This window comes from Sus scrofa, chromosome 16, assembly GCF_054392235.1.
Source record: "Sus scrofa isolate SSC_HxYL_T2T_F1_AM1 chromosome 16, Sscrofa_HxYL_maternal_Yorkshire_Landrace_v2.0, whole genome shotgun sequence".
NCBI classification, from domain to species: Eukaryota; Metazoa; Chordata; class Mammalia; order Artiodactyla; family Suidae; genus Sus; species Sus scrofa.
The window spans coordinates 32147858-32174805 of NC_139398.1; the positions used below are offsets into that span (position 1 = coordinate 32147858).

Here is a 26948-nt window from a genome sequence, read left to right on the forward strand (position 1 = left end):
CCCATACTCATAAAGGTAGGATTAAAGTCAAGCAGGAGAGATGTGAGCTCCAAAGAACACCCAGAGTCAGCAATGTAAAACCCTGAAACCGATAGCAAATTGGGAAGAGCATCAAGGACCCACTCTGTTCCCCATCCAGAGGCAACACTGGTTCCCCTAAGACATTCATCTCTACACCATAGTTTCTCCTTTGGTTCTTCTCTGGGAGCGTTTCATTTGGGGTTTCTGAATTTTATGATGCATCCCCGCTCCTCCAGAAAATTATGGCAAACATAATGAACAGGTTTGAAATGTCCAGCCATGCCATGGGAGGTGATGGCAGCTGTCAGGTGGATAACACCATCAGGGGAGGCTTTGCTTCTCACTGTTGCAGAGTCTGAAATGTAGGTTCCTGGTATACACCGAGGAATGCGTGCTGTGCAATTATAAATGCACCTGAAGGGTGTTTCACAAAAAGATGGGTTGAAGTCCTAAGCCCCAACACCTGTGAATGTGACACTATTTGGAACGAGGGTCTTTATAGATGTCAATGAAAAATGAATAGCCAACCAAAGAAAGAAATAGAGAACTTTATTCAGGCCAACCTGAGGACGGTAGCCTGGGAGACAGGCTTTCAGGAAGCTCCGAGGACTGTTGGGGAGAGCTAGGGGACGAGGTCTGTGCACATGTGCTTTGGGGAAGGGGTGCATGCAGCCAAGCACACAGCTTGGTAGAAGGTGACTGCTAGTCACAAGGAACAGGTGTCTTACTTAAGGGTTTCGGTGCTTTTCTAAGTAGGGGAAGACACGAGAAACTAAGTTCATCACCTTTTCTCCCCCAAAGATCTAACTCTCTGAGGACCAGTTCTGACCGGTGTCCCAGAGCACAAACTGCCTTCTCCCAATCTCCACCTTGAACTCCTTTCAGGGTGTTCTGAACTCCTTTCTCGGCTGCAGTGGCTGATTCTTTGAGAACTGGATGATGGGCAACATTCTTTATTTTACAGTCTCCTCCCTTTTGGTCGTAATTTTGACCCAGGTTTGGGACCAGTTTGTCCCACTGCACCAGGAATGCTCATGCCCAGGTCAGCGAGGATTTCCTTGATAGGCCAGGTGATGACTGGATTAGGCCCTTCAGCAGCAGCCTAAGGCCTCTGGACCACCTGTCTTGTGAGTCTGTTATGGTCCAGGAAATGGTTCCCTCTTGTTGCTTCTTCCCACGTCTAGAGTTACACTGTTACAATCGTTGAGCTTACAGAACCCTGTATTTGGTCAATTGTTTCAAGTTCCCTAGTCATCATTACTTTTATGGGAGGCACAGTCACCCATTTGGTAACACATAATAATCTTGTAAAATAGGCAGAATACTGCTCATATTAGTAAGGTCGAAAGTTAAGGTAACAAACTCCATTAGGTGTGGCCCAGCATGTCCCCAGGTCATTGGACCCAGTCTGTTCCTTACCCAGCACTCTCTTTAAGGGAAATGATACATTGGCATTGAACATGAAATTCACCAAAATGTGGGGAGTGGTGGGTCATCATGACCTCTTCCAGGACTGAAAAAGGAGTGTTAACTTCTAAGGAGTTACATGGGCAGCCCCAAAAGAAGAAAAGAATGAACTTTATGGCTGAGCAGGGCTTTCTGCCATTGGGGAAGTCTACTTAATGCACAATGCATGTCAGAGGGGAAAATGAGGGCCCAAAAAGTACGTCTGAGTTGTTCTTGTCTTGGCTGAAAATATAAATTTTCATTACAGATAGAAGTTTTTAAGTTTCATTGAAGTATAGTTGATTTGCAAGGTTGTGATCATTTCTGCTGTATAACAAAGTGATTCAGTGGTACACACACACATCCATTCTTGTTCAGATTCTTTTCCCACATAGATGATCACAGACTATTGGGTAGAGTTCTCTGTGCTCTCCAGAAGGCCCGCATTGGCCAATCCTTCCATATACCTTGGTGTGTATATGCCAATCCCAAATCATCAGAAGGCCCGCACTGGCCAGTCCTTCCATATACCTTGGTGTGTATATGCCAATCCCAAATCTTCAGAAGGCCCACATTGGCCAATCCTTCCATATACCTTGGTGTGTATATGCCAATCCCAAATCATCAGAAGGCCCACATTGGCCAATCCTTCCATGTACCTTGGTGTGTATATGCCAATCCCAAATCATCAGAAGGCCCGCACTGGCCAGTCCTTCCATGTACCTTGGTGTGTATATGCCAATCCCAAATCATCAGAAGGCCCGCACTGGCCAGTCCTTCCATATACCTTGGTGTATATATGCCAATCCCAAATCATCAATCATCACAGTTACAATTAAAGTGCTGGTTAAAATGATCTCATACTTCCACACTTACTCCTACTGGAGCACTCCCGAACCCAATGATCGATGGCCTCATATTATGAAAAGAGGAAATTGGACACACTGGAGAAGGCCAAGTGGTGACAAAGGATGAGATTGAAATGATGCAACTTCACACCAGGAAGACCAAGGAATGCCACATATTGAGGGCAACACAGAAACTGGAGAGAGGGAGGAGAGGCTCCTTGCAGAGTCTCAGGCAGAGCACGGCCCTGCCCACACCGTAGACTTCTGGCCTCCAGGCCTGTAAAAGAACACATCCCTGTGGTTTTAAGTCTCCCGGTTTGCAGCACTTTGTTACAGCATCCTGAAGAAACACAGCACCATGCTTTTCCTTTTCCTTTTTTGTTGGGATCACATGAAATAGAATTCATCAGCATTCCTATGTTTGTGGGCACAAACCCATAGCAGTACTAGAAGCAATAAATGTATGGAATCACATGACCTACACATCCTATGAACCACAATATGTGCCTTCAATACATCAGGATGGAGTAAACAGGGAACTTCCTTCTATTGTTTCCACAGAAAATGAAATTACAAATTATTGTCATATACTGAGGCAGTCCAAGGGTACACAGCCAAAGATTGCAGGGAAAAGTATTCAGAAGTGTGTTGGTTATTTAATAAAAATGCAATGTTACCAGGAGTTCCCTTCATGGCTCAGCAGTTAAGGAACCCAACTAGGATCCATGAGGATACAGGTTCCATACCTGGCCTTGTTCAGTGGATTAAGGATCCAGCATTGCTCTGAGCTGTGGTGTTGGTCGCAGTGGCCCCGATCCCTTGTTGCTGTGGCTGTGGCGTAGCCTGGCAGCTGTAGTTCCCCAGCCTAGGAATGTCCATATGTCCTGGGTACAGCCCTAAAAGCCAAAAAAAAAAAAAAAAAGCAGAGGATGGGATTAAGATGGTAGAATAGAAGGACTTGAGCTCAACTTCTCTCCTAAAACCAGCAAAGTTCACAACTAAAGGCTGAGCCATCTTCAACCAAATGGACCAGAAACCTTAAAAAAGATATCCTACTCCAGAAGACAAAGAGGAGGCCACATCAAGAGGTAGGAAGGGTGATTATGTGATATATACAACCCCATACCTCCCGGGTGGGAAGCCCCACAGACTGGAAAGTAACTGGTTCACGGAGACTCACCTACAGGAGTGAGAGTTCTGAGCCTCACATCAAACTCCCATGTGTGGGGTTCTGGCACTGGGAAAAGAGCCCCCAGAGCATCTGGCATTGAAGGCCAGTGGGGCTTCTGTGCAGGAGCTCCATGGGACTGGGGGAAGAGGAGACCTCCCATTCTTAAAAGGTGCATGCAGACTTTCATGTGCACTGGGTCCCAGGGCAAAGCAAAGTCTCCATAGGAATCTGGGTCAAACCTGACTGCAGTTCTTGGAGGACCTCCTGGGAAAACTGGGGTGAATGTGGCTAGTTGTGAGGGAAGGACATTGGAAGCAAAGCTCTCAGAAACATTCATCAGCTTGCCTTTCTCTGGAGGTGGCCATTTTGGGAAAATCTGGTCCCAGCCATCAGTCAGCACTGAGAAGCCCCAGGGCAAACAACAATCCAGGTGGGATCACAGCTCACCCCTCAGCAAACAGGCTGCCTTAAGACTCCCCAGGCACACAGCTGTCTCTAATCCCATCCAGAGACAAAAGCCCCACCCACCAGAGGGATAAGAATCAGCTCCATCTACCAGGGGGCAGGCATCAGCCCCTCCCATCAGGAAGCCTACAGCAACAAGGCCCATACCAACTTCAGCCACAAGGGGGGCAGACACCAGAAGTAAGAGAGGCTACAACTCTATTATCTGTAAAAAGATCACCACACCAAAAACCTATAAAAGTGAAAAGGCAGAGAACTATAACTCAGATAAGGGAGAAAGAAAAAAAAACCCAGAAAAACAGATAAGTGATGAGGAGAGTCTCAGCCTCCAGGAAAAAGACTTTAGACTGTTGATGCTGAAGATGATGCAAGACACTGGAAATCAACTGGAGGCAAAGATGGATAACTTACAGCAAACACTGACCAAAGAGATACAAGATATAAAACTTAAACAAGAAGAGATGCAAAATACAATAACTGAAATAAAAAATTTGCTAGAAGCAGCTAACAGCAGAATACAGGAGGCAGAAGAACAAATAAGCGAGGTGGAGGACAGATTAGTGGAAATCATGGATGCAGAACAGAAAAGAGAAAAAAGATTGAAAACAAATGAAGAGAGTCTCAGAGAACTCTAGGACAACGTTAAACACACCAACATCCGTATTACAGGGGTGCCAGAAGGAGAAGAGAGAGAGAAGGGGACAGAAAAAATATTCCAAGAGATAATAGCCTAAAACTTCCCTAATATGGGAAAGCAACCACTCACCCAAATCCAGGGAAGTGCAACAAGTACCATATAAAATAAACCCAAGGAGGAATACCCAGAGATGCACATTAATCAAACCAACGAAAATTAAAGACAAAGAGAAAATCTTGAAAGCAGCTGTGGAAAAGAAACAAATGACATACAAGGAAACCCAAACAAGGTTATCAGCAGATTTTTCAGCAGAAACTCTGCAGGCCAGAAGGGAGTGGCATGATGAAAGGAAAAAATCTCCAACCAAGATTACTCTACCCAGCAAGGCTCTCATTCAGATTTGAAGGAGAAATCAAGAGCTTCACAGGGATAAGCAAAACCTAAGAGAATTCAGCACCACTAAACCAGCCTTACAACAAATACAAAAGGAACTTCTCTAGGCAAAAAAGAAAAGACAGCAACAGGAAACAAAAATTCCACAAATGACAAGGCTCACCAGTAAAGGTAACTATACAGTCAAGATATGAAAACATCCTTGCACAATTATGCCACCAAAATCAGAAATCATGAGAAGAGGAGGGTACAAATGCAGGACACTGGAGATGCACTTGCAATTAAGAGACCAACAACTTACAACAATCTCGTATACATATAGACTCTTATATCAAAATTTCAGAATAACTGCAAACCAAAAATCTACAATTGATACGCAAACAAGTAAGAAACATCAACTCAAATACAACACTAAAGAGAGTCATCAAACCACAAGAGGAAAGAACAAGAGAAGAAGGGAAGAAAAAAGAGCAACAAAAACAAATCCGAAGCAATGAATAAAATGGCAAGAAGAACATACATATCCATAATTACCTTAAATGTTAATGGACTACATGCCCCAACCAAAAGACAAAGACTGGCTGAATGGATACAAAAACAAGACCCATATATATGCTGTCTTCAAGACACCCACTTCACTTCTTGGGACACATACAAATCGAAAGTGAGAGGATGGAAGAAAATATTCCATGCAAACGGGGATCAAAAGAAAGCTGGAGTAGCAATACTCATATCAGACAAAATAGACTTTAAAAGGAAGAATATTTTAAGGGACGGGGAAGGTCACTACCTAATGATGAAAGGATCAATCCAAGAAGAAGATATAATGATTTTAAATATCCACGCACCCAACCTAGGTTCACCACAATATATAAGGCAACTGCTAACAACCTTAAAAGGACAAATCAATAATAACACAATCATAGTGGGGGACTTTAACACCCCACTTACACCAATGGACAGATCATCCAGACAGAAAATCAATAAGGAAACACAGGCCCTGAATGAAGCATTAGACCAGATGGACTTAATAGATATTTATAAGACAGTCCATCCAAAACCAACAGAATACACATTCTTCTCACGTCTACATGGAACATTCTCGAAGACTGATGACATCCTGGGCTACAAATCCAACCTTGGTAACTTTAAGAAAATTGAAATCATATCAAACATCTTTTCTGACCACAACACTTTATGACTGGAAGTCAACAACAAGAAAAAATCTGCAAAAAACACGAACACATGGAGACTAAACAACATGCTACTCAACAACCAATGGATCACTCAAGAAATCAAAGAGGAAGTTTAAAAATACCTAGAAGCAAATGACAACAAAGATACGACCCTCCAAGACCTATGGGATGCAGAAAAGCCATTCTAAGAGGAAAGTTTATAGCAATACAAGCTCACCTCAGGAAACAAGAAAAAGCTCAAATAAACAAGCTAACTTCACACCTAAAGCTGCTTGAGAGAGAAGAACAGACAAGACCTAAAGTTGGTAGAAGGAAAGAAATCATAAAGATCAGAGCAGAAATGAAGTAAACCATAGAAAATACCAATGACATGAAAAGCTGGTTCTTTGAAAAGATCAACAGAATGGATAAACCCTTAGCCAGACTTATCAAGAAAACAACAGAGAGGACTACTCAAATCCATAAAATTAGAAATGAAAAAGGAGAAGTAACAACGGACATCACAGAAATATAAAGGATCATAAGAGACTACTATATGCAACTATATGCCAACAAAATGGAAAACCTTGAAGAAATGGACCAATTCTTAGAAAAGCACCATCTTCCAAGACTAAATAGAAAACATGAATGGACCAATCACAAGAACTGAAACTGAAACTGTGATCAAAAAACTTCCAACAAACAAAATCCAGGACCAGATGGCTTCACAGGTGAATTCTATCAAACATTTAGAGAAGAGCTAACATCTATCCTTCTGAAACTATTTCAAAAAATTGCAGAGGAAGGGACCCTCCCAAACTCAGTCTATGAGGCCACCATCACCCTGATACCAACACCACAAAAAAAGAAAACTACAGGCCAGTTTCACTGATGAACATTGATGCAAAAATCCTCAACAAAATACTAGCAAACCACATCCAACAATACATTAAGAGGATTGTACGTCATGATCAAGTGGGATTTATCCCAGGGATGCAAGTGTTCTTCAATATCCACAAATCCATCAGAGTGATACACCACATTAACAAACTGAAGAATACAAACCATATGATCCTCTCAATAGATGCAGAAAAAGCCTTTGACAAAATCCAACACCCATTTCTGACAAAAGCCCTTCAGAAAGAGGGCAGAGAGGGAACCTACCTCAACATAATAAAGGCCATATATGACAAACCCACAGCTAGCATCATTCTCAATGGTGAAAAGCTGAAAGAATTCCTGCTGAGATCAGGAATAAGACAAGGACGTCTGCTCTCACCACTGCTACTTAACATAGTTTTGGAAGTCCTAGCCACAGCCATCAGAGAAGTAAAAGAAATAAAAGCAATCCAAATGGGAAAGGAAGAAGTAAAACCATCACCATTTGCAGATGACATGATACTATACCTAGATAATCCTAAAGACTTGACCAGAAAACTGTTAGAGCTCTTCCATGAATTTGGCAACATCACAGGATACAAAATTAATACACAAAAACCAATGGCATTTCTATACGCAAAAAATGAAAGATCAGAAAGAGAAATTAGGGGAGCAATCCTGTTTACCATCACATCCAATAGAATCAAATACCTAGGAGTCAGCCTACCTAAGAGACAAAAGAACTATACTCTGAAAACTATAAGACACTGATGAAAGAAATCAAAGATGACACAAATAGATGGAAAGACATACCATGCTCTTGGATTGGAAGAGTCAATATTATCAAAATGACTGTACTATCTAAGACAATCTACAGATTCAATGCAATCCCTATCAAATTACCAAGGACATTTTCCACAGAACTCGAACAAAATATTTTAAAGTGTGTTTGGAAGCACAAAAGACCCAGAAGAGCCAAAGACATCCTGAAAACGAAGAATGGAGCTGGAGGAATCAGGCTCCCAGACTTCAGACTATACTACAAAGCAACAATCATCAAAACCATATGGTACTGGCACAAAGACAGAAATATAGATCAGTGGAACAGGATAGAAAGCCCAAAATTCAACCCACGCACCTATAGCCAACTCATCTATGACAAAGGAGGCAAGAATATACAATGGAGAAAAGACAGCTTGTTCAGTAAGTGGTGCTGGGAAAACTGGACAGCCACATGGAAAAGAATGAAATTAGAACACTCCCTAACACCATACACAAAAAGAAACTCCACATGGATGAAAGACCTAGATATAAGACCAGACGCTATAAAACTCTTAGAGGAAAACATAGGCCAAACACTCTCCGACATAAACGACAACAACATCTTCTCAGATCCACCTCTGAGAGTAATGACAATAAAAACAAACAAATGGGACCTAATCAAACTGAAAAGTTTCTGCACAGCAAAGGAAACCCTAAACAAAATGAAAAAACAACCCAGAGAATGGGAGAAAATCTTTGCAAGCGAATCAACGGACAAGGAATTAATCTCCCAAATTTATAAACACCTTCTGCAGTTCAATACCAAAAATCAAACAACCTCATCAAAAAAATGGGCAAAAGATCTAAACAGACTGTTCTCCAAGGAAGACCTACAGATGGCCAAAAAACATATGAAAAGACATTCAGCATCACTCATGTTAGAGAAATGCAAATCAAAACCATGATGAGGTACCACCTTACACCAGCCAGAATGGCCATCATCCAAAAGTCTACAAACAAGAAGTGCTGGAGAGGGTGTGGAGAAAAAGGAACCCTAGCACACTGTCGGGGGGATTGTAAATTGGTGCAACCATTGTGGAAAACAGTATGGAGATTCCTCAGAAAACTAAACATAGAACTCCCATTTGATCCAGCAATCCCACTCCTGGGCATCTCTCCAGAGAAAACCATGACTCGCAAAGACACATGTATTCCAATGTTTATTGCAGCACTATTTTCAATAGCCAAGACATGGAAACAACCTAAATGTCCATTGACAGAGGAGTGGATCAAGATGTGGTACATATACACAATGGAATATGACTCAGCCATTAAAAGGAACGCAATACCAGCATTTTAAGCAAGATGGATGGACCTAGAGATTATCATGCTAATTGAAGTCAGCCATACAATGAGACACCAACATCAAAAGCTTTCACTGACATGTGGAATCTGAAAAAAGGACAGACTGAACTTCTTTGCAGAATAGACACTGACTCACAGACTTTGAAAACCTTAGGGTCTCCAAATGAGACAGTTTGGTGGGTGGGGGGGATGTGCTGGGGGTGTGGGATGGAAATCCTATAAAATTGGATTTTGATGATCATTGTACAATTACAAATGAAATAAATTCATTGAGTAATAAAAAAATAAATATATATATATAAAAGCAAAATGTTACCTTTCTGACTGCAATGTTTATGGTATTTTTCAGTGTAGTGGGTTGCATGGTAGCCTCCAAAAAGTATGAACATATCCTAGTTCCCAGAACCCATGAATTTTAACTTATTTGGAAAAAAGGTCTTTGCAGATATAATAAAGTTAAGGATCTTTTTACAGCTGCACCTGCAGCATATGGAAGTTCCTGGGCTAGGGGTCGATCTGAGCTGCAGCTGCCGGCCTACTCCACAGTCATAGCAATGCAGGATCTGAGCCACGTCTGCAACCTACACCATAGCTCTCGGCAATACCAGATCCTTAACCCAGTGAGTGAGGCCAGGGATCAAACCCACATCCTCATGAATACTAGTCAGGTTCTTAACCTGCTGAGCCACAATGGGAACTCCAAGCCAATGATCTGAGATGAGATGATCCTGGGTTACTCAGGTGGCCCTAAAGCCAATGACAAGTGTCCTTGTAAGAGACACACAGAGGAGCCAGACAGAAGAGGAGGCAGGGTGAACTCGGAGGCAGAGCAGTTGGAGTGAGGCTGCCACGAGCCAAGGCCAGAAGCTGGACTGGGCCGGGAAAGGATCTTCCCCTGAGAGCCCCCCGAGGGGTGGGCCTGACTAACAACTTGGTTTGGGTCTTCTGATTCCAGCACTGTGAGAGAATACATTTCTCTTACTTTACATCATGAAGTCTGTGGTCACTTGTTATGGCGCACCCAGGAATCAAATACATTGTTCAAATTTTGTAATTTGTTATGATTTCTGCACTTATTTTGAATAAATAATCACTCCTACGCCTACTTGTGTATTCACAGCCTTCAGTTCTTTTTTTTTTTTTTTTTTTTTTTTTCTTTTTAGGGCTGCACATGAAGCATATGGAGGCTAGGGGTAAAATCAGAGCTGCAGTTGCTGGCTTGCACCACAGCCACAGCCACAGCCACGCCAGATCTCAGCCACATCTGTGACCTACACCACAGCTCACAGCATCACCAGATCCTCAACCCACTGAGCAAGGGCAGGGATCAAACCCACATCCTCATGGACACTAGATCAGGTTCTTAACCCACTGAGCCACAACAGGAACTCCAATATTCCTTGTCTTAAAGAGCTTTAGACTCCACAAACCTGGACTTGTGTGTTATTGTACTTATTTAAAGGTGGGGGAGGAGTTTCCATTGTGGTGCAAAAAAGATGAAAAAATAAATGAATAAATAAAGGCGGGGGAAATGCAACCCTGGTCACATCTGGAGAATCTCTTCCCCTTCTTTGGGTCAGACAAGAATCCAGAACACTAGCATTTGGAAACAGGGACTCTAGCCATGCTTCCTTTCTGGCCACAGCGAGGGCCACCTGTTTGAAGTCAGGAGAGGCAGGTGGCTTCATGGTCTCTGAGCTAAGCAAAGCAGCAGGAAGGTTTTGCCTCAGTCTCCAAAACCGCTGCTCCTTACTTTCTTCTATTTCCATCTGCCACCCCTTCAGAAATCCTACACTTGTCTTAAACGGCACCAGGGTGCTGGCTTGCACCATCCTCGGAAGCTCCCCCAGAGCCAAGGGCCCTCAGCTGTCACTGGGAGGCTGTCTTTTCTCCAATGGGCCCCTTGCTTCTCCTCCCAGGACCCGCCTCTTCTCAAGCAGAAGCCTGGCTGGGAGCTGTTCCCTGCCACGTTCTTATTGCTTTTTCAGTTGGTGACACTGAGGTTTCTGAGGTAAAGCAGCTGGCCCCAGATGAGATGTAGCAGCCTGGTCCTTCCCCGGGGGTGAGCACAGTGCTATGTCTGAGACAATGGGACCTGGCCAGGCTCTGGGGACCCCACCTCTGCCCTCACAGGAACTTTACACTTGAAGAGCTGGGGTCTGCTCCCCCTCCCCTTTCCAGACAAATCCAGGAATGACGGCAGGCATTGCAGTGGCCACAGCTCAGAGACCCCCCCACCAGGCAGAAGAAAGCCTGAAAGGACACAACTTCTGTCAGCAACATCAGCTACCTGGGGACACGTTGTCTCTTACTGGCGTCTACCTGGACATTTTGAGGAAAAACATATCTCAGGGGCAAAAATACAAATGTGCTTCGCTGAAGGAACAGTCATTGGCAAGCTGCCTGCCTGAGGAAAACACTTTCTTCCGCTGAGGAGAGAGAAGCAGCACCCCGACAGAACTCACCAGTTGCCAGAAGTTTCTCGAAGCCGTAGATGAATTCTTTGTGCTCCCTTAAAAACAAAACAACAAGCAAAACCCTCTATTTATTCTGCTTGTGTTTCTGTGATTTCACACAGGCAAGAAAACAAAAAACAGATTTCCCCTTTAAAATATCTCTGCAAGACCCTTTCACCTCTTCATCACCTTTTTTTTTTTTTTAAGACCGAACCTGCAGCATATGGCAGTTCCCAGGCCAGGGATCAAATCAGAGCTGCAGCCTACACCATAATCACAGCAACGCACAATCCGAGCCACATCTACGACCCACGACCACAGCCTGTGGCAATGCCAGATCCTTAACCCACTGAGCAAGGGCAGGGATCAAACCCACATCCTCACAGACTCTACGTCTGGTTCTTAACCTGCTGAGCCTTAAGGGGAACTCCTCGTCACCATTTTCTATGGCTTTATTTCAGTCCTTCAGGGCCTGGGTCCAGAGGCCTGTTACTATGTTACTAGTCCCCTGCCTCCTGTCTCCCTGCACTCCACCCTCCACGGGGTCCCCAAAAGGCCCTGCTGCCACCTCCACTTTCAAAATAACCTTCCCTGCTCAGGAGGAGGCCAAAGGGCCCGGGACGCAGGCCCCTGACATCGTGGTCAGTTGAGGTAGTGCATTCTTCGAGAAACCACACATAGTGCAGGTGAGAAAAGGTCTTCTGGGCTTGCCCTGGACCACTCTGCCAGTTCTGCACTAAGAATTAAGAACGACTGGTGAATAGTTTAATTATGATGCCAATGGCGCAATTATGCGCCACTGTTACAAGCATTGAATCTGTAAGAGATTGCTGCTGTGTTCAGCTCCCCATTTGGCACTGCTCCCCTTCCTAACGTACCCATTTTAAGGACCTGGAAATAAAGTTCTGGTGACTCCTAAGGCAACTTGATCGACCCCAAATAAATGCTCAGCCCTGGAGGATCCAAGGGGCTGATTTTCAGCACCGCTGTGTCGAAGGACCAGGGCAGAGGAATCCCCCCCAGCGGCCGGCCCCACCCTCCTCATGGGAGGGCGCTGGGTTCTGGGGGGTTCTATCTAGGCCTGAGGCGGTACTGGTTCCTGGCTCCTGATAGATGGAGCTTAGCTGTGCGTGGCTTCTTCAATCTTTGGTTTGTCTTACCTTTCACTCCGGTGTATCCTTTCACAGCGTGCAAAGTGCCTGCAGAGCTCAACCGTTTTATTCCCGAAATAGCCCTAAAAGGTTGGAAACCGACAGGCAGGGAGAGTATCCGGCTTCCTCAGGCACCCCTTGCGCTGCTGGCCGCAAGGCACGACGGGAATCAGGTGTCCTCACTCCAAACCCAGTGTTTATGGACCCCCTACTGTGTGCCAACCACAGCTGGGGGCACTGACCTCATTAATCCTCATATAAGCCTTAAAGCCTTAAAGAGCAAGTTAAGGCTAACTTGACTTTAGCCTTGACTTTTTATTTATTTTTTTCTTTTTTGTCATTTTGCCTTTTCTAGGGCCACTTCCCACGGCATATGGAGGTTCCCAGGCCAGGGGTCCAATCGGAGCTGTAGCCACCAGCCTACGCCAGAGCCACAGCAACACGGGATCCGAGCCATGTCTGCAGCTCACGGCAATGCTGGATCCTTAACCCACTGAGCAAGGCCAGGGATCGAACCCGAAACCTCATGGTTCCTAGTTGGATTTGTTAACCACGGAGCCATGACGGGAACTCCAGCCTTAATTTGACTTAAGTCATCAGCTTGACTTTCCCCAAAGAAGACCTTGAGACAAGGACGCAAGTGTAGGTTGTCGGCTTAGAAGGTGATCTTAGGAAGCAAGCCGAGGGGAACTGCAAGATGAAACAAAGAGGTGCTCATACACGGTGCCACTTACTGACAAGGAAACTCTAGAATCAGTGTAGAATACACAGCAGATTTAGCCACAAAGGGGCACTGGTTTGGGGGCTGGTTTAGTCACCCAGCCTGGTTTGGGGGCTGCTGTTGGGTTACGGGGTGAGGACAGGGCCTTTGGACAGGGAAAGCCAACTTTGATATCCTGAAAGAGCAGAAATGTCAGGGAAAAGAGTCCCGAAGAGATTACGGAGGAGCATCAGGGCAGCACCTGCTCTAGTGCTACTGCTCGTCCCGTTAGAATTTTAAAGACAAGAAAATGGAAGCGCAAGAGAGTTTAAGCCTCTTGCAGGGTCACCCAATAGGTGGCAGAGCCCAGATTTAATGGATCAGAGAGAGCCTGTACACTTAGCCACCAGCTACTGCCCTGTCACCCTTGCCACCGGCACTGCCTCTTGCCTCGCCAGCAAATTCCCTGTGCTACTCACCTCCCGTCCTCTGGCCCCTCCCTGACCCCACTTCTCCAGCCTCAGGGGCTCCAGGTGCCACAGGCATCTGTCCCTTGACCCTGCCCTTCCTACTACACAGGTGCAGGACAAGAGTTCAGTTTTAGAGGCATCAGAATCCCCCCAGGCTGTTCAATCACAGCTTAGGGGCCCCCAAGCCCAGACAGATTCTTGGAGGTCTAAGGAGGGCAGAGAACTTGCATTTCTGTCAAGTCTCAAGTCCCTGCTGAAGATGCTGCAGCTCAGGTCTAGGTCTTGGGTACCACCACTGCCCCAACACTCAGGGCGTGCCTGCTGTCTCCTGATCAGCCCCAGGGTGTGTGGGTCTGAGAAACAGAGGAAGCTGGAGCTGAGAGGGAGCATGGAGTTCCTGGAGTCACGCGTCTCAGGCTCCTGATGAGAAAACCAGGTCCACATGGGCTAAGTGACTGCCCAAGATCTCTTCTGAAGTTCTGAGCAGTGTAAAGAAAGAAGCCAGGGGAAGCTCCCCTTGTGGCTCAGCGGTAATGAACCTGACTGGTATCCACGAGGATGCAGGTTCGATCCCTGGCCTCGCTCAGTGCGTTAAGGATCCGGCATTGCTGTGAGCTGTGATATAGAGCACAGATGAGGCTTGGATCCCACATTGCTGTGGCTGTGGTGTAGGCCAGCGGCTATAGCTCTGACTCAATCCCTAGTCTGGGAACTTCCATATGCCACAGGTTCGGCCCTAATAAGACCAAAAAAACCAAACAAAAAAAAAGGCAGAAAAGGGAAGAGATCCCTCTTGGTGCTTCCTTGGGGCCTGTCCTGGAGGTAAGAGGTAGGAGGAAGGGAGTAGAGGAGCAGGTTGAGTTCTCCCCAGGAGCAGGACCAGCCTGGCACTCGGGGAAACGCAGGGCTGACTTCAGCCTCAGCCAGGGTGAGGCTCACAGGAACTGCCTCCAAGGGCCTGTGGGGAAGAAAGTCAAGTAAGCAAGATGGGAGTTTCAGGGGCGCCGAGGGGGAAAGGGCAGTGTTTGGTCAACACATTTGTTGAGTTTATCCATGTACCTGTATGGTCCTCAAACAGGCGATTCAGTTAGCTGAGTTTAAAAAAAAATCAGATAAAACAGTTAAACTATTTTAACAGTGCCTCATAGACTAAACAGTGAATTGAACTTCTCAACAAATTTTGATACTGAATACATCAGTTATGATTTGAAGGTATTTATAGGCACCTACTATGTGGCAGGCAGGGGTGAATGTGTGGTGAACCAAAATCCTTGCCCAGTTTGACCAACTGAAAAATCTTTGTGTGTGTGGGGGGGGTGTGTAACCCTCTCCCTTTTCTTGGGATGTGCAGTCCTCACTCTTCTACTTCCTCCACTCTCCAAATTCCCTTTACATCCTTGCAAACACGAAAACGATGTGCATTCTGCGTGCAACGCAAAGATGCTGCCCAAACCGTCATCTTAGATGTTTCTTTTGGCTCCACCAGGATGTTGAATTACTCCATCCTTACAGCATATGTTCCGCAGAGATCCTATTGTAAATAAACATCTCCACCACAGCTGAGCAGGAAGCTGAAAAAATGAATTGAGTCTGGGATTGCTCAGAAAAATGAATTTTCATAGGCTGGAGTGGGAGGGGATGATTTACCAGCTTGGAAACCGGTGTGGAGGAACTTGTTGGGTGACAGCGCCCTCTGTTGGTCTCTTTAAGGAAAACAGGCGGCGGTGTCACCGGGAGTGCAACTTTAGGAGCTATATTAACATGTCCTGGTGGGAAGGAAAATGCCAGTGGTTGGTTGGCAGGGGGCTTGTTAGGGTCTTTGTCTACAGGATAGTCTCTTATTCACTCCAGCACCTGTGAGAGGTGCTCCATCACTCAGAGCCTGCCTTCCCAAGTCTTATTCTCAGGCTGCTCCAAACTCAGAGCCAGGCCAGCTTCCCTCTCTGCAAAACATCCATATTGCTTCCTCCCTCCCGTTTGGAACATGCCTGTACCTTATGTTCTCAGGATGGTGGTCCAGCACCTTGGGCTTCTGTAAGATCATTGTGCCAAGGGACTGCTGGATACAAACAAGACTAAACAGCCTTCCCCCCAACTCCATTATTGGTCCAAAGTCATTAATGGGCAGCTTCTTGAGACAGTGACCCAGCCTTTGCTGTCTGGCCAGAGGCTCTAAGTTGAAAGATATTTCAGGCAAGGAAGAAGGGAGAGAGCTGTCCTATCCATCGTAGACCAACCCAGAACACTCCTCTATAGCCGATGGTATAGGACGTTAAGCATGACGGATCCTATGGTCTCAGTGTTTTCAGCAGTGGCCTCCAAGAGTGAAAACACCCAGGGCCAAGTTTAGATCAAAGCTAGAACAGTCCCACAGGACCTGCCCAGGAGCCAGCTCCAGACTGGCTTTGACAGCTGCTGTGGACTGAATTGTGTCCCCCTCAAATTCATATGTCGAAACCCTAACCTGCAAAGTGACAGACGTGTTGCAGGCAGAGGTTACATGAGGTCATAAAGGTGAAGCCCTGATCTGATAGGATTCAAATCTTTCTAAGCAAAGACACCAGAAATCTCCCCCACTCCCTCTTTCCCCCTTTTTGTCTCTCCCTCCTCCATCTCTTGCCCCCTCGCCACCATGCACCCTCAGAACAAAGGCAGGAGCTCTCACCAGATACCACATCTGATGGCACCTTGATCTGGGACTTCCAGGTATGAGACCTGTGAGAAATAAAATTCTGTCGCTGAAGATACACAATCCATGGCGTTTTATTCTGGAAGCCTGAGCAGCTTAAGGCTCTAGCATTTACCTTATCCCTCCCTAGACGGATATCAAAGAGTTTGAGATTGATGGGTTCTGGGGTGAATATTTATGTGCAGGATTAAGAGGGAAGATGAACAAAGACTATGTCCCTCGCATAGGTCCCTGGACATTTAGAGGACAGTAGGGATTAAGAGGGAAGATGACCAAAGACTATGTCACCCCCACTTGAGACAGCTGTCTCTAGGGTCTTGCTGAAGCAGGTAGAAGGGAGAGAAATGAGAGCACTGGAGCAAGCTGGGCATCCACCAGTGAGGGAATAATTGTGTGCAGCTCCTGGGGGATTAGATATGACCTTGGAAAACAGAACTCCTCCAAGAAGCCTGATGGGGGCAGGGAGGCAGCACAGGACCCCAAACAGTGGGACGGAAGCCCAGGGAGGTAGGGAGGGGTTAGAATCAGCCAGCACAGAGGCATGGCTGCTTCAACACATCTCTAGTGGAAGGTCCTACAGGGGACCTCTGAGGGTCTCAGGTGACCGCCTAGAGTGAGAGTCCAGTCTGGACATCTGCCGTGCCCCATGGGCACTGAGCCACATGCAATGGCTCATGCCCTGGTTGTGGCAGCTTGGTGTCCTCCCCAAATGCATACATTGACCCCAACCCCCAGGACCTCAGACAGGGTTGTATTTGGAGACAAACTCTTTAAGGAGGGCGTGAACTTAATAATGAGGCCATCATCCAGTCTGACTGGTATCCTTACAAGAGGAAGAAATCTGGACGATGCACCAAGAGACAAAGGGGTTCATACGCACAGAGGAAATTCCACCTGAGAATGCAGTGAGAAGATGGCCACCAGTGAGCCAGGGAGAGAGGTCTTAGGAGAAAGGCTACCTCCCACACCTTGATGTCAGACTTCCAGCCTCCACAACTGTGATAAGACTATTGACTGTCTAGTCTGTGGTACTTTGTGGTGGCCTGAGTGGACAGACCCATTGATCTTCACACAACTCTGGTGAGATGGATCACAGTAAAACTCGGAAGCCTGGCATGTCCCTTCCCCAGAACAGGTGGCTCAACCAGAGAAAGATAGGACAGGCGGCCCTTCAATTTGGTGAGCATTTAGGATTTTATTATTTTATTTTATTTTATTTGTCTTTTTAGGACCACACCCATGGCATATGGAGGTTCCCAGGCTAGGGATCAAATCGGAGCTGTAGCTGCCAACCTACACCACAGCCACATCAATGCAGAATCCTAGCCACATCTGCAATCTACACCACAGCTCACGGCAACACCAGATCCTTAACCCACTGAGGGAGGCCGGGAATCGAACCCACATCTTCATGGATACAGTCAGGTTCATTAACTGCTGAGCCATGATGGGAACTCCATAGAATTTTGACACTCACACTGATTGTGCAAGTGATATGATTCTTAGACCAGATTGTTCTTTTTATTTTTGGGCTGCACCAGTGGCATGTGGAAGTTCCAGGGCCAGAGGTGGAACCTGCCCACAGCAGGGACATGTCAGGTGCTTAACCCACTGAGCCACCAGGGAACTCCCAGATCGGACTTTTTGTCAAGTAAACATAGCCAGAGGAATTCCCGTCATGGCACAGCAGAAACAAATCTGACCAGGAACCATGAAGTTTCATGTTTGATCCCTGGCCTTGCTCAGTGGGTAAAGGATCTGGCACTGCCGTGAGCTGTGGTGTAAGTCACAGAGGTGGATTGGATCCTGCGTTGCTGTGGCTGTGGTGTAGGCCGGCAGCTGTAGCTCTGATTTGACCCCTAGCCTGCGAACCTTCATATGCTGTGGGTGCGGCCCTAAAAAGCAAAAAAAAAAAAAAAAAAAGAATCAGTTTAGGGGTTCCTGCTCTGGCACAATGGGATCAGCAGTGTCTCGGAAGCACTGAGTCACTGATCCCCGGCCCAGCGCAGTGGGTTAAGGAAATGGCGTTGCCACAGCTGCAGCTTAGGTCATGACTTCTGCTCAGATCTGATCCCTGGTCTGGGAATTCCATATGCTGCAGGAAAACCAAAAATGGGAAGAAAAAAAAAAAGAATCAATTTAATCAGAGAAGTAAGAAAAGACATAGGAAAAGGAAAACAGTCAGGCAAGACTGCATAATGATAATTTAGCCACTCAACAAAGTCAAGGACCTTCAGTTCTTCCTCAAGGACTGTAGATAATATTCTGAGCCATGTCCTTGAAGATGTTTTGCAGGCGCAGAAGCCCCCCCCCCCCAATCCGCCCCCCCTCCCTTCCACCCCCACCCCCCCATGGAAGAAGTCAACTGTATGGCTGCCCACAAGCATGCAGGTCCCAGACCAGTTGGAACCAGAAGGTTGATGACTGACTTCCGATGACCTCACCACTCACCAATCAGGAGTATCTATGAGCTGACCACGCCCTGCTCATCAAACGCTATAAGACTCCTCACGACCGTCTCCAAGGCTCTGGGAAGGGGGGTCTCCTTGAGGCACTCGCCTGCTGTGTTCCCTCTTTGCCTGGCAATTAAAACTACTTTTTCTCTTTCCTCCAAGTCTATCTCCACATTTCCATGTGACATCGGTGTTCAGAGGCAGCCGATATTCTGGCAACCATGTCAGTATGCAAGCATCCAGCCCTTACGTTTGCTGCACTGACTCCACCCCATGAGCCCAGGGGGCAGGGCAGGAGGAACTCCCATCCAACAGGAGTAAGCTCTCTGGAGGAGGTGAGGTTTTTGAGCCTGGAAACAAGAGATTTTTTTTTTCATTTTTTTTTCAGCTTATTTTTTTCTTTTTCCCACTGTACAGCATGGGGATCAAGTTATTCTTACATGTATACATTTTTCCCCCACCCTTTGTTCTGTTGCAATATGAGTATCTAGACATAGTTCTCAATGCTACTAGCAGGATCTCCTTGTAAATCTATTCTAAACTGTATCTGATAATCCCAAACTCCTGATCCCTCCCACTCCCTCCCTCTCCCGTCGGGCAGCCGCAAGTCTCTTCTCCAAGTCCATGATTTTCTTTTCTGTGGAGATGTTCATTTGTGCTGGATATTAGATTCCAGTTATAAGTGATATCATATGGAATTTGTCTTCGTCTTTCTAACTCATTCCATTCAATATGAGAGTCTCTAGTTCCATCCATGTTGCTGCAAATGGCATTGTCATTCCTTTTTATGGCTGAGTAGTATTCCATTGTGTATATATACCACATCTTCCTAATCCAATCATCTGTTGATGGACATTTGGGTTGTTTCCATGTCCTGGCTATTGTGAATAGTGCTGCAATGAACATGCGGGTGCATGTGTCAAAACAAGAGATTTTTTAACAAGCCTATCCGAGGAAGAAAAGCCTTCAAAGTGTTTAAAAAGTGAACAGAAGTATATGACAATTTATAAGAGGGTTCTATTGGGACACACACGGTTTGGAACCAAGCAGAGCCAAACTGGAAGTAGTAAGAAGAGCTTCCTCAACAACAGGTCAAGACTTTGACAGAGAAGCCCCTGGAGGCAAAGCAAGGAAGTCATTGCGTGGCTCCAGCTTCAGCAGTTCCCTTTTCCTGGGAAAGCCTGGGTGTCTGTGATAGGGGGTCCTTAGGTTTCATTTCGTGTCCTTGAGGCATTTGCAGGCTTAGGCTTTGGTGTACTTACGTTACATCGGCTCCCCGCCCCCCAAGTCTAGTGGCCTCTCGGTTCCAACAAGAGTTGGAAGCAAAGACCGAGATGGAAAAAAGCAAGGAGTGTCCCAGTACGTCAGTGAGGGCATGGAAGTAGGGAATCTAGCGAGATTATCTCTCCAGAATCAAGGGATTGGAGAGGTAGGAAGCCGATATTCCATTTAGGAATCGCTCAGGTTACTGCATGCAATTACACAGCACAACATAAATTAGACATGCAACAAAGAGGTTAGGTGGTAAGGAACCACCAGGAGAAGGGATCCAAGAAGGTTCCAGGTTCCACGATGAGACTCAGGACACATGTGAGCCTTGATTGCTCTGAACTTTGCCCCTTCTTTTTCTTTTATTTCTTTTCGCTTTGAAAAATCACATACCAGAGTTCCTGTTGTGGCTCGGCAGGTTAAGAGCCCAACACAGGGTCTGTGAGGATGTGGGTTGGATCCCTGACCTCATTTAATGGGCTAAGGATCCCACCTTGCCGCAAGCTGCAGCGAGGCAGCTGGGATCCTGCATTGCTGTGGCTGTGGCATAGGCCTGCAGCTGCAGCTCTGATTTGACCCTTAGAACTTCCATATGCTGCGGGTCTGGCCCTAAAAAGATAAAAAAAAAAAGTAATTTAAAAAAATCAGTAAGTAAAACATTACATACAAATCTCATGCAAAAAGATTATTTTTCCATGCAATGTCAGTATTAACCCCTTGATTTCTAAGTTTTACTTTGTTTTTTTAGACCAGCAATGCATAGGATATACGTTAGTCTTTTCCCTGAGATAAATCCCAAACATTATAGCAAGTACAACAGCTAGGCCTTCCTTAATACAGCAACCAAACCAATTATTCCATAAAGAACAGTTGAAAAGGGAGTTCCCTTCGTGGCGCAGTGGTTAACGAATCCGACTAGGAACCATGAGGTTGTGGGTTCGGTCCCTGCCCTTGCTCAGTGGGTTGACGATCCGGCATTGCCGTGAGCTGTGGTGTAGGTTGCAGACGCGGCTCGGATCCCACGTTGCCGTGGCTCTGGCGTAGACCGGTGGCTACAGCTCTGATTGGACCCCTAGCCTGGGAACCTCCATATGCCATGGGAGCGGCCCAAGAAATAGCAAAATGACAAAAAAAAAAAAAAAAAGTTGAAAAATTCCAAGCTTTCTACCCACCCCTTAATCCATGAGGACTGTATGATGTGGTGATTTTAGGTTTAAACCATGTTCTCATAAATGCCAAGTGGAGCTGTGTTTTCTTTGTCTGAGTTAGCCATACTTAGAGCCTCTGTATTCAATACGGCTATGGTTTTAGGTAAGTCAGTGAGCTTGTTATCAACTTTTTGTAATGGTCTTTTAATCTTATTTTGTTAGTCTTTCGTGCTCTGGATCAAATGGAATAGTTTCAAGGTGAGATGCTATCGATCCAGGGTCTATGCTCTGGTCTAATCACTGGGTGAGTAAAGTGTCCAGGAGGACTCTGGTTTCAGCGTCACAAATGACATTAGAGGATACAGCGAAGTTCGTGACCTGTTCGAAATATATACATCCACTAATCATCACATGTTCATTTTGTGTTGGATTCCAGAAGGATACATTGGTTATATCATTAACACACAAAATTATAAGCCAGTTTCCAGTGTTGTATATTAAACCTTGGTCTGGAGGCTTGATCATGTTCTTGGATACCCTGTATGTATCTGCATTACGGTCTGTGAAGGTGACAAAGGGTCTTGGTCCCCATAGGTATAGTTGATCTCTAGGTATAAGCATACCTGCTACTCAAAGCGGGGTAGCCATGGGTTAAATTTCCCAATTATAGTATGGATACTGCTATAGTATCAAAACCAAGTACTCTTTCTCCTACTTCTAGTACAAGGATATAGAGCTTATTAATTTCTGTATATTACATCCCCTATTACCTGGAGGGTCCAACATTGATCTAATAAGGTTGGCTAAAGCAGTGGGTTCCTAGCGTTTCCATGTTGTAATAAAAAGGTGCAATTCCCAGTGTGCACATCAAGGGTGAAGTTGGTCTGATTTCATGTCTAGTCTTGTTTCGAAGAAAATCCCAGGCTTTTCAATAACTTATCTGCTAAGTCTGTTCTAAGTATTACAAAGGATATTTGCATCTGAAATGATCATCAAATAGAGAATGAGTTCCTTTAGAGAATATAAGATTGGTTCCTGGAGTTAAGTATTAGGTCATGGTTTTCTCATCATGTAACTGTGGACCTGTCTTTATCAGAATATGGTCCATTAACAGTACAAGCAGTTATCAGTTGATCTGATTTGCCAGATGCTACATTGTTGCAGGATTAATAAAACTTGTTTCTTAGTTAAGAATGAGTATCTCAAGCTGTTATTCAAATTTCCTCCCAAACGTTGTACAAGAAATTGCCCTGAAAATCCTAATTGTGTTGAGGACTCTAGAAACAAGACCAAGAGTCATTGATCCCCTCCTCTGCCCCTTTATTTACTCTAGAAATATTTATTGAGTTGCTACTCTGAATCAGGCACAGCTCTGTGCCTTGAAACCCTTTAAGTGAATTTTGCCCAAATATGTACATAAAACTATCAATGTAAAGAAAAACACACAACACAAGAGCTGTGAGTTTAAGTTTGATTTTGGATCTTACTGAGGACTATAGCCTGGCAGACCACTCTGAAGAAACAGCTCTGAAGTAGTAGGGAAGAAGCCAGTTTATACATGATTTTTGGCTAGGAAATATGCATAGTCAAACATATATCTTTCGTTTGATAACTGCTAATCACAAAGAACAGACATCTCAAGTTAACCATTTTAGTGCTTTCCTATGTATGGGAAGAGGCAAGAATCTGGAGTCTGAAATTTTCCCTGAGGTTGCATTTAACTATCTAGGAGCTGGTTTATCCAAAGCACAGAGTGCCTTATCCTGTTTTTCCACCTGAATTCCCCTTTAGGGGCACTGTCTGTAGGCCACTGGGACACAGTTACAACATAACCCTTGTAGAACTGGGTGATGAGCAAGCCTCTTAGTTCTTCTTTGATCCCAGAACCCTGGGCAAGAACTTTATCCTTGCACTTGTTTAGTTTGGAGCTTTAAAAACAGAGTTTACACTGCATCCAACACAGCCTTGTTCTTTTCTAAGTGACTGAGTTTTCTGTTTAGTAAGTTCCCAATTCCTGAGATGAAGCAGAAAACCACAGATAATACATAACTTGCTATTTGACAGCTGCTGAAGTCAAAAAGTCTGTTGGTACTTTCCTCCCCTCATTTTGTTAGTTAAACTCAGGGAACAGCTCTGTAGTCAAGCAATGTTCCCACCAGATCCAATTTTCCTGGAATCTGGGGAAGGATATGGGTTAAAGAAAGCCATTGCTATTGGGTCTATCTTGTATTTCTCTTCTTCTTCTTCTTCTTCTTCTTCTTCTTCTTCTTCTTCTTCTTCTTCTTCTTCTTCTTCTTCTTCTAATGGCCACACCCATGGCATCCAGAAGTTCTGCAGCCAGGGATTGAATCCGAGCCATAGCTGCAACTTAAGCTACAGCTGCGGCAACTCTGGACCTTTAACCCACTGCACCAGGCTGGGGGTTGAACCCACACCTCCACAGCAACCCAAGCCACTGCAGTTGGATCCTTAACACACTGTGCCACAGTGGGAACTCACAGTGCACTGTTTCTGCTGTGAGAAGTCATAAAGGCTGCCCTGAAAAAAAGGGACATGAGGAAGAGGTACCCTGCCTCTTCAGGAAGTACTGGGGGGCACACAAATGGGGGAGCAGGTGTAGGACTGTCCTTCTATCCAATGCAGTTCAGATCGGCTGTTGGGAACAAATTCATCTGATTGAAAAGGATGTGTAGGAGGATGAGGTAGAGACACTAACAGGGTAAGGAGCAAATGGAGAGGTAGTTTTATCAACTTTCTAGACACTACATGACTAAGAATCAAAGCTTTAAGAAGGCAAAGGAAACCACTCCAAATTTTCAAAAAACCATTTGGCTTATTTTTTTAAGGTATAAAAACATCCTTTACCAAGAATGACGGCATGGTTAGAACTAATACACTGCTTGCAGTCTTCCTGAAGCCTTGAAGGAGCCTGACTGTGAGGGTATGTTGCTTTTGTCTTATCCACTAGGGGGCACCAAAATCCTAGAACCCGCCTTCAGAGCACCCTGGATGGCTTCAGAAGGGGAAAGGGCCTGAATAGGGTGGATTGTCCAGATCAGAGCAAAGCTCTAAAGGAGTAATGGCCACTACTTGATGCCCTCTGTAACAGTCCTGTCACATGGTCACACAAAAATATGTGGACATTTGCACTGAGGATTGACTCTCTCAAAGCAGCTTTTCCCATTTTCTAGTACTGCCACCTGAGGTCTTGTAGAACAAGTCTTGTCCAACTTCTTCCCTTTCTTTTTTTCTTTTTTTTTTTTTAATTTTGTTTTTTTTTTTTTTTGTTTTCAATTTAACTTCATTTTCACCTTATATCAGAGTATAGTTGATTTACAATATTGTTTTAGTTTCAGGTATATAGCAAAGTGATTCAGTTATGTATACATATATCCATTCTTTTTCAGAATTTTTTTCCCGTGTAAGGTATTAGAGAATATAGAGTTCCCTGTGCTAAACAGTAGGTCTTTGTAGGGTATCTGTTTTATATATAGTAGTGTATATATGTTATTCCCCAACTCCTAATTTACCCCTCCCCCTCACCTTTCACCTTTGGTAACCAGAAGTATGTTTTCTAAGTCTACGAATCAGTTTTGGGCCACACCTACGGCATGTGGTGGTTCCCAGGCTAGGGGTCCAATTGGAACTACAGGTGCTGGCCTACACCACAGCCACAGCAACGCCAGATCCAAGCCATGTCTGCCACCTACACCACAGCTCATGGCAACGCCAGATCCTTAACCCACTGAGTGAGGCCAGGGATCAAACCCTCAATCTTATGGTTCCTAGTCGGATTCGTTTCCACTGCACCACAAGGGAAACTCCTGTTTCTGTTTCTTAAGTAAGTTCATTTGCTGTTGGTGGGAATGTAAACTGGCACAACCACTGTGGAGAACATCGTGGAGTTTCCTTAAAAAAACTAAAAATGGAACTACCACATGATCCAGCTCTCCCACTCCTGAACATCTATCCAAAGAAAACCATAATTTGAAAATATATATATGCGCCCCAATGTTCACTTGTAGCCATATTTACAACATCCAAGACATAGGAGCAACCTAAATGTCTATCAATCAAGGAATGGATAAAGAAGATATGGTACATATACACAATAGAATATTACTCAGCCATAAAAAAGAACAAAATAATACCTTTTGCAGCAACATGAATGGACTTACAGAGATTATCGTACAAAGTAAAGTATGTCTGAAATAGAAAGACAAATATCACATGATATTACTTAGACATAAAATCTAAAAAAAAAAAAAAAACAAATTATCTGACTTCTTCATGGCCAGACCTTCAAATATTTGCCCACAGTTCTTGTTACGTTTCTTCAGTCTTTTCTCCTCCAGAATAAACATCATTATTGTCGTTTCTGCATTTTTCATATTGTATTAGTTAATGTTTTATCTTTTCTGCTGCAAGTTGCAGAACTGGGCTCTGGTTAGCTTTACCTGAAATGTCACATAGGATCAAAAGCATGGAACATCTCTGACTGAGAAAGCAGCTGTGGGGAGTTCAAGGCAGGAGTCAGAGGTCCTGCAGCCCCACCATCCACACATCTCAGATCAGTGACTTGTGTCTGTCTCTCTCCATTCCAAATTTCATCTTTCTGCAGACGCTGAAGCCCCATCTGAGAGCAGAGGCCCAGCCCTGGGTTAGTCAGCTCTGGACATGGGACATGTCTATAACGGCGACACAACTACCATGTTCCAGCAGAGAAGCGAAAACACACCAGTTCTATTTTCCTTATTCTGATCTCTCCTCTGAACCTGGACAACTTGTTAATGTTCTTTTTTTACAGTGTGGAGCCAAGCACTGTGGTGGGTCTGACCATGCCAAGCAGGGGACTATCCTCCAAGCCTGGACTTCATACTTCTATTACTATGACCTAAGATGGTGAGCTTTTTTTGATTTATGAGACTCTTCTCAGCTGTTGTATGTTACCTCCATCTTACAAAATATGTGAGAGACCTAGTAATCCCACTGCTAGGAATTTAGCATACAGAAATTATCAGAGCTGGAGTTCCTGTTGTGGCTCAGTAGTAACAAACCCGGCTAGTATCCACGAGGATGAGGGTTCGATCCCTGGCCTCACTCAGTGGGTTAAGGATTCAGCGTTGCCGTGGGCTGCAGTGAAGATCACAGACATGACTCCGATCCAGCGTTGCTGTGGCTGTGTCTGTGGCATAGGCCAGCAGCTGCAGATCCAACTCAACCCCTAGCCTGGGGACTTCCATATGCTGCAGGTGCAGCAAGAAAGAAAGGAAGAAAGGAAGGAAGGGAGGAGGGAGGGAGAGAGAGAGAAAGAGAGAAAGAGAAAAAGAAAGACAGAAAGACAGAAAGAAAGAGAAAGAAAGAGAAAGAGAAAGAGAAGAAAGAAAGAAAGAAAGAAAGAAAGAAAGAAAGAAAGAAAGAAAGAAAGAAAGAAAGAAAGGAAGGAAGAA

The 26948-nt window shown here is 45.0% G+C and overlaps 2 long non-coding RNA genes across 3 annotated transcripts in view; both read right to left on the reverse strand.

The window, feature by feature from the left end:
• Window positions 1-553: 553 nt before the first annotated feature.
• LOC146395493 (uncharacterized) lies at window positions 554-13262 on the reverse strand. Of its 2 annotated transcripts, none has more exons than XR_014831175.1 (3): window positions 12779-13262; window positions 11628-11674; window positions 554-2592 (listed from the first exon to the last, which is right to left on the reverse strand). It is a non-coding gene; the product is annotated as an uncharacterized LOC146395493 (long non-coding RNA). The 2 variants fall into 2 exon arrangements; XR_014831176.1 differs by having other exon boundaries at window positions 2556-2688.
• A 1403-nt stretch (window positions 13263-14665) lies between these two features.
• LOC110257267 (uncharacterized) overlaps window positions 14666-26948 on the reverse strand; it is a 38723-nt gene continuing 26440 nt past the window's right edge. The window contains exon 4 of the long non-coding RNA XR_002339661.2: window positions 14666-14897. This is a non-coding gene — a long non-coding RNA (uncharacterized LOC110257267). The remainder of the gene's footprint in view (window positions 14898-26948) is intronic.